Here is a 13,709-nt window from a genome sequence, read left to right as displayed (position 1 = left end):
ACGCTATGGAGATCCTAACTTAACTGCATCTGCAATGTCTCTTTGCCATGTAAGGGAACATATTCCCAGGTTCTGGGAAATAACACTTTTACAACTTGGGAGGGGGTATTATTCTACTACTACAGAGTTTATCAATTTTATTAAACTTTCAAAGATTAAAGCTTATGGCTTTGTTATTTTTCTCTATTTTATATCTTTGATCTTTGTTCTCATCATTCTACTTTTTATCCTTCTTCTTCCTCTGGGTTTTAAATTTTCCTTTTTCCTTTTTAGAATCTTGAGATGGAGGCTTAGCTTATTGATTTTTTAAACTTTCATATTTAAATGATAAAGTATATCCAAAGACTGTTTTGCCTCAATCATATAAGTTTTGATAAGGGAAATTTCTATTTCCATACTGTCAATAATATATTTTAAATTCCCATTGCATTTTTTTAAAGAAGTGTTAATTTAGACACGTACTGCTAATTCTCAAACACATAAGATTATCTCATTATTCTTCGCGAAAACATTTATTCATTTATGTATGTTCACAGAACATATGATCCTTTGTGACTTATTGAGACTTGTTTTATAGCCCCAAAGACTATGTATTTTAGCTGCCAGATGTAGTATTCTATAAATTTCTGTTAGGTAAGTTAGATAATAATATAGTTTAAAACTTTTATATCTAGAACAGATATAGCAGAGGAGAAAGGGTTGAGAGGTGGGCAAAATGGGTAAAAGGGATCGACTCTGTGGTGATGGATGATAACTACACTTTTGATGATGATCCCGTTGTGTATTGAATTACAGTGTTGCACACCGGAAACTTTTATAATGGTATACATCAATTTTACTTCAATAAAAAATAAAGCTTTTATAGCATTACTGATTTTTTTGTTTTTAATTATGAGAAAATCCTATTTGAAATAGCTGTGGTTCATTGTATATTTTTCTGTAGCTCCTGTTAATTCTGTCAATGTTTTAAATGTATGTTGCTTTGTGTTATTACTGGTTATTTTCTAAATTCAGCTTTTTAATCTTTCACTTTTCAAAGTGACTTAAATTATGCCCATTAGCCATTATTGTAAGTAAAATACCATGTATTGTTGTTTTGTCCTTTGTACTTTAGTTGTCACTCATTCTCCTTCTATTATGTGTTATGTATCCGCAGTGTAGTTTTTTCTTTAAAGAGTTAGTAACTATTTAATATATTTTATAAATATTATTTTATAGTTAAATTCACAATTTCCCTTTCCGGTGATCTTCATTTCTTCCTGCAGATACGTACATCAGTAAATTTGTGCTCATTTTTGTTTGTTTGTTTTGGTTTGGTTTGGTTTTCTTTGTCTTATCTGAAGCGCTATCAACAGTATTCCTTGCAGTCTGGTTCAGCTAGCAACAAATTCTGCCTGTTCTTGTTTATTTGAAAATTTCATTATTTAACCTTAATTTTGGGACAAAATTATTAGTAGATATAAAATTTGGGGGTTACACATTTTTCCTATAATTTCATTAAATATATGATTTTATTATCTCTGGCTTCACTTGTTTCTGATGATGTTAGCTCTCATTCTTCTTATTGTTGTGCCAGAATATAATGTATCTTTTTATTTTCTGGTTAAATATTATTTTCATTTATGATGTTTGACTATGATGTGACTTTCTTTGAATGTATTCTATTTGTGTCTTGCAGAATTTTTTAAAAATAAGTTTTTGTTTTTAGAAAAGATTTTAGATTTATAGAAAAATTGAAAGGGTAATACAGAGAGTTCCCATATACCCAGCCCCGAGTTACATTCTGCACCCATCCTGGATTCCCCTGACCTCTTAAATGATTTTTTTAAATTTGTTTATATTAATATTTACTATTTGAGCTGTAAAGCTCTATGGAATTTTACAAATGCTTAGTGTCATGTATCTGCAATGAAAGTATACAGCATTGTTTTGAAACGCTGAACATATTCCCTGTGTTTCATCATCATTTCTAGCCCTTCTTTAATCTACTGGCCATTACTGATTTACCATGCCTATAGGTTCTGTCATTTCCAGATGTCATATAAGTGGAATAATTCAGTATGTAGACTTTTGCTACTGGCTTCTTTCATTTTACCCTATACATTTAATATTCATCCATATCCTTTCATGGCATTTTAGTTCATTTATTTTTCTTCATTGAATAATATTGCACTGTTTGAATGTACCACATTTTGTTTATCCATTCATCTATTTCTCTCTTGATTGTCTTTGTCCCTTGTGAAATACCAGTTGACTGCATTTCTGTGCATCTCCTTCTGGGCTGTTTATATGGTTTAATTGATCTATGTGTCTATTCTTGAGCCAATATCATGCTCTCTTGATTACTGTAGCTTTATAGTAATTCTTGAAATCAGGAATTGTTAGCACTACAGCTATGCTGTTACTCTTCTATTATTGTTTTGGCAATTTTAGGTCTTTCTCCTTTCCACATTAACTTGATATTAGTGTGTCAATATCAAGAAAATAGCTCACTGGAATTTTGATTGGAATTGCATGGAATATATAGATACAGTTAAGAAGAATAAACATCTTAATAATATTGATTTTTCCAGTCAGTATACACAGAATAACTCTTGATTTATTTAATCTTTGGTTTCTTTTATCAGCATTTTATAGTTTTGCACATATAGTTCCTATACATATTTTGTTAGATTTATATTTAAGTACTTCATCTTTATGGTACAATATACATGGTATGTTTTTTTTTGTTTTTAATATTAACTAGAAATTTATTTTATTTATTTATTTTATTTATTTTTGGCTGTGGTGGGTTTTTGTTTCTGTGCGAGGGCTTTCTCTAGTTGCGGCAAGCGGGGGCCACTCTTCATCGCGGTGCGCGGGCCTCTCACTATCGCGGCCTCTCTTGTTGCAGGGCACAGGCTCCAGACGCGCAGGCTCAGTAGTTGTGGCTCACGGGCCCAGTTGCTCCGCGGCACGTGGGATCTTCCCAGACCAGGGCTCGAACCCGTGTCCCCTGCATTGGCAGGCAGATTCTCAACCACTGCACCACCAGGGAAGCCCAACATGGTATGATTTAATTTCAAATTTCATTGACTTATTAAATGTATGTGTGTTTATATTTATATGTACGGTATATATACAAAATACATATATATGTATGTATAGCATATACACAAGAATATATACTAAACCATGAATCCTGTGACCTTGTTATAGTCCTTTGTTATTTCCATAATTTTCCAAAATTGTATTTTTCTGCAGAGACAATCATGTCTTCTGCAAGTATAGACAGCTTTATTTAATCCTTTCCAAGCCAAATACTTTCTCTTTTTTTTTCTTTCTTGTTTTAATGTACTAGCTAAAAATCTCAGTAAAACGGAGAGTAGGAAGAGTAAAAGAGAATATCTTTCGTTTTTTCTGGATTTTAGTGAGAAAGTTTTCAACTTCTTAACATGATATATAAATATTTTTATTTCACGTAATGCTTGTGTCTGGTTTTGGTATTATGGTAATGCTGACCTCATAGAATGAGTTTCCTCAGCTTCTGTTTTCTGGAAGGGAATGTGGTAATTGGCACCATTTCTTTTGATTTGGTAAAATTCACCGGTGACTATCTGAACTGAAGGTTTCTTTTTTGGAAGGTTTTTGATTATTGATACAATTTTTTTTTAATAGATATGGGCCTGATCAGATGACCTGTCTCTCCTTGTGTAAGTTTTAAGCATTTGTGTCTGTGAAGAAATCATTCTGTTTCATCTAAATTATAGAGTTCTGCTTGTTGTTCTTTACTGCCTTTTTAACATTCATGAAACAGGTCAGGATGACGTCTCTTTAATTTCTGATATTGGTAATTATTTTTTCTTTTCTTTTCTTTTTCTGTTAACCTGGCTAGAGGTTTATCAGTTTTGCTGGTCTTTTCAAAGAAGTTTTTGGTTTCATTGATTTTCTCTACTAAAGTTTTCAGTTTCAATAACTTATGCTCACGTATGTATTATTTCTTTTTACTTTCTGCTTACACTAATATTAAATTGTTCTTCATTCTCTAGTTTCCTGAGGTGGAGCTCAGATTACTGATTATAGATCTTTCTTCTTTCTGAATATATGCACTTAATTTTCCTCTCAGCACTGCTTTCTCTGTATCTACAATTTTTTTTAAATTTTTATTTCTATATAATTGCTTTTTAAAATTCCTCTTGAGACTCTTCTCTGTGATCCACATGAGCTTGAGAAAAATGTATATTTTATTGTTGTTGAGTGGAGTATTCTATAAATGCCAATTATATTAGTTTGATTGCTATTACTGTCCAGGTCAAGTCTATCCTTACTGATTCTGTACCTACTTGATCTATCAGTTTTTGCTTCACATATATTGAAAGCTTGATGTCAGATTCCACAACTTTAGGAGTTTTATGTCTTTTTGGAGAATTGATACTTTTATTAATATGTAATGTCCCACCTTTTCCTTGGTATTTTTAATTAAAAAAATTTTTTTTTTAACATCTTTTTTTTTTTTTTAAACATCTTTATTGAAGTATAATTGCCTTACAATAGTGTGTTAGCTTCTGCTTTATAACAAAGTGAATCAGTTATACATATACAATATGTTCCCATTTCTCTTCCCTCTTGCATCTCCCTCCCTCCCACCCTCCCCATCCCACCCCTCTAGGTGGTCACAAAGCACCGAGCTGATCTCCCTGTGCTATGCGGCTGCTTCCCACCAGCTATCTATTTTACATTTGGTAGTGTCTATATGTCAATGACACTCTCTCACTTCGTCTCAGCTTACTCCCACTGGAATGGTTTTGACCCAGAAAGAATGTCACCAATAAACAGTCTCAGTGTGAAACAAGATAGAGAACAACCCCTCAGGGAGCTCACTGTAAGGCTGGAGGCAAGGCCCCTCCTACACTTTTCTTCACTCCCACATGGAGCAAAAGACTCAGTTATGTGTTTAGTCCAAATCTTGTAAAGCAGCACTGGCTGTAGGGGCTAACCCTGCCCTTTGTTTCCAGGTGTCCCAAGCTGATTCTTAAATCAGCCTTGTTGAAATTAATATGCCTACTCCAAAGTTTTTAGTTTAGTATTAACTTAATATGCCTTTCGTATTCCCTTTACATTTTTTGAATTATTGGAATTTATTTTTAGAATAGTTTTGAGCTTGCAGAAAACTTGAGCAGCATGTTCAGAGTTCCCATATACTCCCCCTCCCACTCCTTCCCTTGCCCTCATTATTAACATCTTGCCTTGGTGTGGTAAGCACGTTAAAATTGAACCTACATTGATACATTGTTATAAAATAAAGTCAGTTATTTTAAGGGCTCACATTCTTTGTGATCTACAGTTCTGTGGGTTTTGTCAAAGGCATGATGTTATGTACCCACCATTACCACCACATCATGTGGAATAGTTTTACTGCCCTAAAAATCCTGTCTGCTCTAGCTGTTCATCCTTCCCTCCTCCCCTCCCCAATCCCTGGCAGATTGTTCTTTTTTTCACTGTGAATATGATAAATTCCAGATTTTCTCCAAATATATTATGGCAGATTATACTCCAACACATGGAAGGGAAGTATTATCACAGTAGTTTTTTTTCAAATATAATCAGACTGGGTTTATGCCTCTCCTACAAAGATTGATAATAATAAAAGTATATTGTCTCTAACACTTGTTCACCTGAGTTTGGATTATATAAGAACTACTGAAATAGGCCACCAATCTTCCAACTCTTGTGCTAGAAAGAGCCTCTTTTTTTTTTTTTTTTTTTGTCTAAACCATACTAGCCTCTAATGAATTCAGCCAATTAAAGGAACTAAAGGTTTCTTTTCTCATTGTTCCTATGATCTATATACTCTGTGTGCCTACAAGATACCAGTATTAAGAGTTCATTCCTTGCATATTCTCTGTCCATCACCACTGCCCTATGCTATGAGGAAGTGCTTCTTCTCCACCCCTCACTTGGGTTACAGAAGGATTAGTCTGTATAACCACTTACTCTAGGCTAAGTGAGGTCTTTGAGTACCTCATAAGGCCTCTTTAGCCATAGTTCTTGATGCTCTGGACTTATTGGCATGTTCATAGGAGTTTTTGTGGAAATGTAGTTACCTGGAAGTGCTGAGGTGTTTGTTCGCTTGTTTGAAACTTGAGTAACGTAAACACCTTGTTCTTCTGCTTAATCCCCAAGGATTGACATGGGGATGGTTCAATTTCTCCTTTTAGTATATTCAGTAGACTAATGCAGCAATGTGCTGTGTTCTCCTTCAATAGTCCTTGTTACTCCCATTTACTACCCACATGGGTAAGAAAGCTGTCCTACATGTTTATCTCAAACTTACATGGAGAAATTTGAGAAGAGTCAATTAGTAGAACCATCCATAATGTCAACTACTCGTAAGGGTCTATAGAGGCAAACATAGATACATATATCCATGTCTGTCTGTCTGTCTATCTATCTATCTATCTATATCTCCTCTGGAAATTTTTTTCCGTGATACATTAGTTGGTGGGAACGAATTTTTCATAGAATATGTAAAGGCCATTCTGTGTGTACATGTTTGTATATATTTCATAATTTATTTCCATGTATATGTAGATAGAAATCTACACACCAAAGTTCTACTTCATTTATGTAATTATTAAGGTTATTTTTTATAATGAAATGTTAAGATTTCAAAGAATTTTTATCTCCTAATTTTCTCCCAAATATTAATTGAATTACATAGGGGAACATGTAATCTAAATTCCTAAATAGTTATATCAATATTGATGCTAATTTTCAACGCTTTTTTCATCAAGTGTATATATTAATAAGATGTGTGAAATTTTTAAATTCTAGTAATAGCTTTAGGTATAGATTTTTTTTTTTGATTTCTATGTGTGTGGTGTGTTTTATTATATATTAGTCTCTTAAATCAAATAGAAAACAAAAAGTGGAGCTACAAACCAAAGTTACAACAGTATTAGCTTTTCTCATCGCCCGTCTATCTACTTTTGCCAGAGGTCTTTATTTCTTCATACGGCTTTGAGCTACTGTGCAGTGTCCTTGACTCCAACCTGAAGAACTCCCTGTGGCAGGCGGGTCTGGTGGTTAAGAACTCTCTCAACTCTTGATTAACTGGGAATGTCTTGATTTCTCCCTCATTTTCGAAGGAAAGTTTTGCTAGATATAAGATTCTTGGTTGACGGATTCTTTCCTTCAACACTTGAAGTACATTGAGCCATGCCATCTGGCCTCCGAGGCTCCTGATGAGAAATCTGCTCATGACCTTCCTGGCAAATCTTCTCTCAGCTTCATAGAACTTTCATAATGTACCTTATCGTGTCTTATGCAGCAGAACATTTTGTATAGTATCGTGAAGTCAGTTAAGTTGTAACATTATTTTGAGACCAGAATTTAAGGAAAAGGAAATGAATATTTCAAGTGTAGACATTATGAGGTCTTTAAAATTATTACAGATTTTCAAACTAGAAATAAAAAGGCCACTGGAAGTATCCTACAGATTTTAATTTATAACAAAGTGAATACCAATATCTAATAACACACGTAAAGAAAAATTTCTTTGGGATCCTTTTTCCTAAGTGTAAAGGGGCCTTGAACTCAAGAAGTGAGAAAACCCCTGTGGTTTACCCCCAGCTGTGATGCGTCCATTTCTTGCTCTGACCTCAGAGTGCACCACTGTGATGTACTTCACAGAGCCCTGTAAAAGGGGCAGCTGGGCCCAGGTTTTTGGTCCTTAGAGCCCAGGAAGCTGCTTTTGGTGACCTGACGGCCTTGGACCTACAGTTAGCTTGTTTTTTCCTTGTTTCTGCCATTTTGTTGATTTATTTTTCTCTTTTCTCTACTCTTTCTTATCTTTCTCATTTTTCTTTCTTCTTTGCCTTTTTCTCATTTTTCTCTCTTTATCATTTCTTTTAGTTTTAAATTTTTTCTTCTCAATTTTTTGGTGTTTCTTTTCCATTTCTTCTGCTTTCTTTTCTTCCTTTGTTCTTTTTCTCATTTGTATCTTAATTTTAGTTAGTATTGCTAGATTAGTACAGTTAGCATAGTCAGTACTGTTGGTATAGTTAGCATAGCTGGTGTAGTTAATACTTGATTAGCATAGTTAGTGTAGTTAGTGCTAGTTAGCACTGTTGGTACAGTTAGCGTAGTTAGCGCTGTTAGTAGAGACAGCACACTTAGCACTGTTAGTACAGTTAGCATTGTTAGTTAGCGTAGTTAGCGTTGCTAGGTAGTGCTGTCAGTCAGTGTAGTTAGCAGGTCACCATGATGCAGGGCCTCACAGCCAACCCTGCTGACAAGAAGGCTCATATTGATGGCTTTGAGATCCTCCGCACCATTGGTGAAGGCACCTTCGGTAAAGTGAAGTTGGCGCGGCACATTCTGACCGGGACACAGGTGGCTCTCAAGGTGATTAAGAAAAGGCGTCAGAGCGTCGCAAGTGTCCAGGCACTTTTCCGGGAAGTGTGCGGTATGAAGCTCCTGAATCACCCCAATATTGTAAAACTGCTGGGGGCGATTAACACAGAGGAGGCATTTATTCTGGTGATGGAGTACCTCAGTGGGGGGGACATGTACCACTATTTGAAGATCCATGGCCGTATGACAGAGGTGGAGGCCCGAGGCCCGTTCCAGCAGCTGCTCTCCGCCCTGCAGCACTGCCACCAGAGGGGCATCGTGCATCGGGACCTGAAGCCACTGAACCTCCTCTTTGATTCCAAGATGAATATCAAACTTACAGACTTTGGCCTCAGCAACAAGTGTGATGACTCTGGACAAATGGACACAATCTGCGGCACACCCCCTTACTGTGCCCCGGAAATCTTCCTGGGGCAGAGCTACAGCGGCCCTGCGGTGGACGTGTGGAGCCTGGGAGTAGTGCTCTACACCATGGTAACTGGGTGCCATCCCTTTGTGGGAAAAGACTACCAGGAGCTGCGGAAGCAAGTCCTACAAGGGAAATACCACATCCCACCTTATCTGTCTTTGGAGATAAGGGATCTATTACAAAAAATGATTGCCCTCAACCCCAGTGACAGAGGCACCTTACCTGACCTCATGAGTCATGCTTGGTTAAACATGGGCCAGAAGGAGCCACTCCAGCCACCCTGTGAAGAGGACCTGAAGGTGACAACGGTGACGACTCCGGGCTTGACTTGCGACCAGATCCAGGATGCTGGAACAGGCAGTGTGAGCGCCAAGAAACCCCAGGTAGGGGCCTCCATCGTAACTGTGAGGCCCTTCTGTCGCGGGGACCTCAGCGGCAGTGAACTTGAGCCTTCTCAAAGCCCTGTGGTGTCCCCCCTGAAAAGCAGGTGGCTCTACCAGGGAGAAAACGTGCAGCTGCAGGAAGACCAGCAGGCGGGGCAGAAGACCGGTGAGTCTGCCTGTCCCCCACCCAGCCTGGAGGCGAGGACTGCCACCCCCAGCCCAGCCCCCCAGTGTGGCACTGGGACATCCCCCTCTACCAGCAGCAGGATTGGAGCCCCAGAGGGAACCAGCTGCCCCCCGGGTGTGTCCAACACTGGAGGGTCCTCCCACACTGGGCAGCCTGAGAGTGTGTCCTCATCCACTCCCTCTGGCCACAGCCAGAAAAAGCAAGGGGTGGCTAGGAGAATCTGGAACTTTGTTTTGAAACATCTTTGTTGCAAGCTGCCCAGCAAGAGGCGTCATAATAAAGTGAGCCCATATGAACCCCATGCATGACCGAGGCAGGAAGGTCAGGCCGCCGCGCTCCCTGGGGCCCGGTCCAGTGGAAGATGAGGGTGTTCTCTGCGCGGCCTTCAGAAGCATCGTATCCAAGACCCTGGCCAGCTCAGAGGATGGTCCGGAGCAGCCCGGGCGACCGAAAGCGAGGCCACCGTGGCTGCAGGTCTGCCCCTCAACCCCCACCTGGGTGAAACTTCAGAGACTGGACTGTCATTCCTGGGTCACGTCTCCCCTCCCCCACTCTTCTGTCTTCCGTGTTGGTGGGGGAGGGGGATAGTTCTTGTTCCAAGGACTCCTTGGTTCTTCCAATTCTAGTTAATAAACTTGATGCTCGGGCTTCCCTGGTGGCGCAGTGGTTGAGAATCTGCCCGCCAATGCAGGGGACACGGGTTCGAGCCCTGGTCTGGGAAGATCCCATGTGCCGCGGAGCAGCTGGGCCCGTGAGCCACAATTACTGAGCCTGTGCATCTGGAGCCTGTGCTCCGCAACAAGAGAGGCCGCGACAGTGAGAGGCCCGCGCACCGCGATGAAGAGTGGCCCCCGCTTGCCACAACTAGAGAAAGCCCTAGCACAGAAACTAAGACCCAACACAGCCATAAATAGATAAATAAATACTTTTTAAAAAAAACAAAAAAAACTTGATGCTCCAGAAAGATGTATCACACCCTGCTTTGCATCTGCTGTGGTGTATAGTGCTCAAGGAGACACCTAGAAAGACAGAAGCTGAGAGATTGGAGTGTGGATGCACAAATAGAGTTACTAGGAATGGGAGAAGTACAATTTAAACTCAGTTACTGGGGCGCACACTTCCACTCCAGCACAACGCAGTGCTTTACATGTTTACATGGCCCCAAGGTATTATAGGACACATTCCCATTAGCTCTGTTGCTTCTGGGCCGTGCTCAGGAACTAGGTCAATACAGATGCTCCTGGGTGGGGATCCAGCGTCCACATTGCTCAGTTCCATCCTTTTCCATAAGCCCGAGCTCACCCCCAGCCTCCTCCCCACAAACAGGTGGAGGTCAGCTCATGACTCTCACAATCCTCAGGTTCTTCCAACCTGCTTTGATCCTTGGGGAAAACCAGCCAATTGTTGGCTTGTCTTTCCCAAAGTTATCATCCTCTTTATTTCTAATGTGGAACACCTACCTCTTTATTCAATTTCAGATTTTATAAAATACTGGAAAAGTCTTTGGCTTTAAGCTGCTTTTTTCTGCTTTCCTACAACAAATGTCCACTGAGAAAGAAAACAGAAAACCATTATCTAATTGAAATTGTAGGAGCAAATATATGTAGAAAAAATATATATACCTTAATACTGTCCCATTTGTATACGTATTTCTGATCAGTGCCATTTGTATAGCTTCACTATTAATTGTCAATTCCTTTGGGGTAACCTGGAGTCCCTACTGACATGCAAACATTCTCTGAGAAAACAGCACTGCTATTACCACTTAACTATGCTTTAAGGTAAATTAATTTGTCAGCTTTGTTGGTATGACCACTGACAGTCACTAGACTGCAGCTCGTTAAGATTGGTTATAAAATGTGTTTTGCTGGAGGGCGGGGGAGAGGAAGTTTCTGAGCCCAGTTGATATTCTCAGACTAATTCACAGTGTGGTCTTGGGGGCTGTTCCTGTCTCTGGAATAGAAGCGGCCAGAGAGTGAAGAATTACAAGAACATTTACTTCCTTCATTTCCTCTTTAGTTCTAAATATATCTCAATGTCCAAAAATAAAAGGCTATGTAATATATTTCCAGTTTTTCTTTATGAATAGGATCAGTAAATAATTAATAAAAGCAAATTAAAAGTGAACTTGTCACAAAGGGAACAATCCTTTGTCTGACATTAGTGAACAGCCTGGTTTTTAATATAAAATATTTTATAAAAGAAAATTATGCTGAGTTGCACTCAGGGTAATTAACTTTTCAGATGCAATAGCTTTAAACTATTTATGTTGCTTGAGAATAATTACTTGTAAGCAATTTGTTTCAATTTTATAAACTAGGGCCAGTTATTATAGGTATTACAGAAGCAGTAATTGCTATTCAGCAGGGTGACGCTTTGCTCTGTCCTCTCAGCGACTCCTGGTTGGAGATACGGGGGCACAGGACGGTAGGGAATTTGTAGCTGCTTTGCTTTTAACATCATTGTGTTAAGGCTGCAAGAGACTAGCTTATAAACTATGAGAGTCAGGCAAAGAGTTTGAACCTACACTATAAAATCCTGTAGTTCTACCCTCTTTACAATATCTGGCAAATCATTCATTTCACTAGGTTTATAGAGAGCCATTTAGGAAAATGAAATGGGTATCCTATGGGTAAAGATCTAATGTCTAGTGCAACCTAGGGCATTATAGTGCTACCTTCCAGCTCTTCTCTCCCAGTGTCTTATACTGGAGTTAGTGATGTGCACATATCTATTCATAGTTCCTCATTCCAATGAACTGTAAGGTCTTGAAATTGAAGGCATGACTTAGCAAAACTTTTTTCAAGGAGCAGGCACACAGAATATGAGTGCTGATTACATTTCATAATTAAATTCATTTTTTTTCTAATATAAACATTGAATTTCTCCTTAGCTTTCATACTAAGAAGACCTTGCAACTCACAAGATTTGACAAATAACTCACCTCTTTGATTACATGTTTATTTGCATATTACTTTTTACCTGATATGAGAAAGAACACAGCTAAATACAGTTGTACTGGGAGTTTTGTACACGTGTGGAGGGATGAGAGAGAAAGGGTGTCGCTAACAATGGATTCTGACAGCAAGAGGGAGGCAGGAGGTCCTTAAGGACAATCCCTATTATTAGTTAGTGGTGGAGCTGAGGGGGGTCTGTATTCCAGTGATGTTTGTTTTGGTTCTGTTTTTATCCTCATAATTGTGTATCTGAGCAGCAACCCCCTGATTGGTTTTGTATTGGTTATTAATTATTTACTAATTATTAATTATTAATACAACCTCTGTATATATTTTGTAAAATTTATCTATATTTTATAAAACATATTTTATGTTATTTATTAGATAAAACTTTTTGTAATCTTGTAAAAAACATTAGCAAGGGTTAAAATGATCATCCAATTTTTTTTCTCTATAGTAAATATAACAGGGACTTTTGGAAGAAAGAACCATTTTAATGTGTGTAATCTTCCTAAACTGTATATGTGGGAATCCATATGAAAATGCCAGGCTGGCCAAACCTACTAGATACATAAATACATACTCGTTAAAATGTTGAATGATGGTTCAAAATCATGGCTCAGTTTGGAACCATGACTAGAAAGAGCTAGGAGAATGGCAGTTAGATAAATACTTAGTATTTCTAAAGGGATGTGGGACACAGTACCTCTTAAACATGGCATGCCCAAGAGTCACATGAAAAGGAATTGTAGTAAAGGGGTTTTGACTTTTCAATTCTCATTCAAGATTATAAACCAACTCTGGAATCATATGTGAACCATACCTAATCCTTGCTTGTTGCTCAACCTATTGTGTCTAACTCTGAGAAGCAGATTTCAGAGGGACAAAGGGAAAGAAGTTTGCAACACTAGGCCTATGAATTAAGCCCTGCTTAGTTCTCCTCTTTGATTTTACTGTGTACTGATATAGTATACGTCAAAGCATTTTATATAATCTGCACACCAAAGAATTCACACTGAAATGTGGTTATGGCACTAAAACTATCTTGCCAAAAGCCATTCTCCACAGAAGAGGAGTGAATGTGTGTTCCCAAACTTAACTTAAAGTGATAACTTGATAAAATCCTTTGAATATCGGATGTGACTGGTGTGTAAACTAGATAGTGTCCTATTCAAAGATGCTTCAGGGTGTTTCCTGAAATAGATGTACTTATTTGGATTGGCTATATTTTCTGTCACTCCCTGTCTGAATTACAGGAAGCGCCTCATCATTAGGTGACCTGATTTGACCCCAGTTCCTCTCCCACAACTTCTCTATATGGTAGCCAGAATTGTCATTAACAAACAGAAGTTCAGTCTTTCTAAATTAGCTCCCATTTC

At 38.3% G+C, this 13,709-nt stretch overlaps 1 long non-coding RNA gene across 3 annotated transcripts in view; it reads left to right on the top strand.

The window, feature by feature from the left end:
- Positions 1–13,709, top strand: part of LOC309623718 — a 929,788-nt gene that overhangs the window by 101,013 nt on the left and 815,066 nt on the right. For all 3 annotated transcript variants that reach the window (XR_014241493.1, XR_014241494.1, XR_014241495.1), the window contains exon 5: positions 2,894–3,048. This is a non-coding gene — a long non-coding RNA (uncharacterized lncRNA). The remainder of the gene's footprint in view (positions 1–2,893; positions 3,049–13,709) is intronic.

Source organism: Balaenoptera borealis (genome assembly GCF_965194805.1).
Source record: "Balaenoptera borealis genome assembly, chromosome: 2".
Taxonomy (NCBI): Eukaryota; Metazoa; Chordata; class Mammalia; order Artiodactyla; family Balaenopteridae; genus Balaenoptera; species Balaenoptera borealis.
This window is presented reverse-complemented; position numbering and strand designations above follow the sequence as displayed.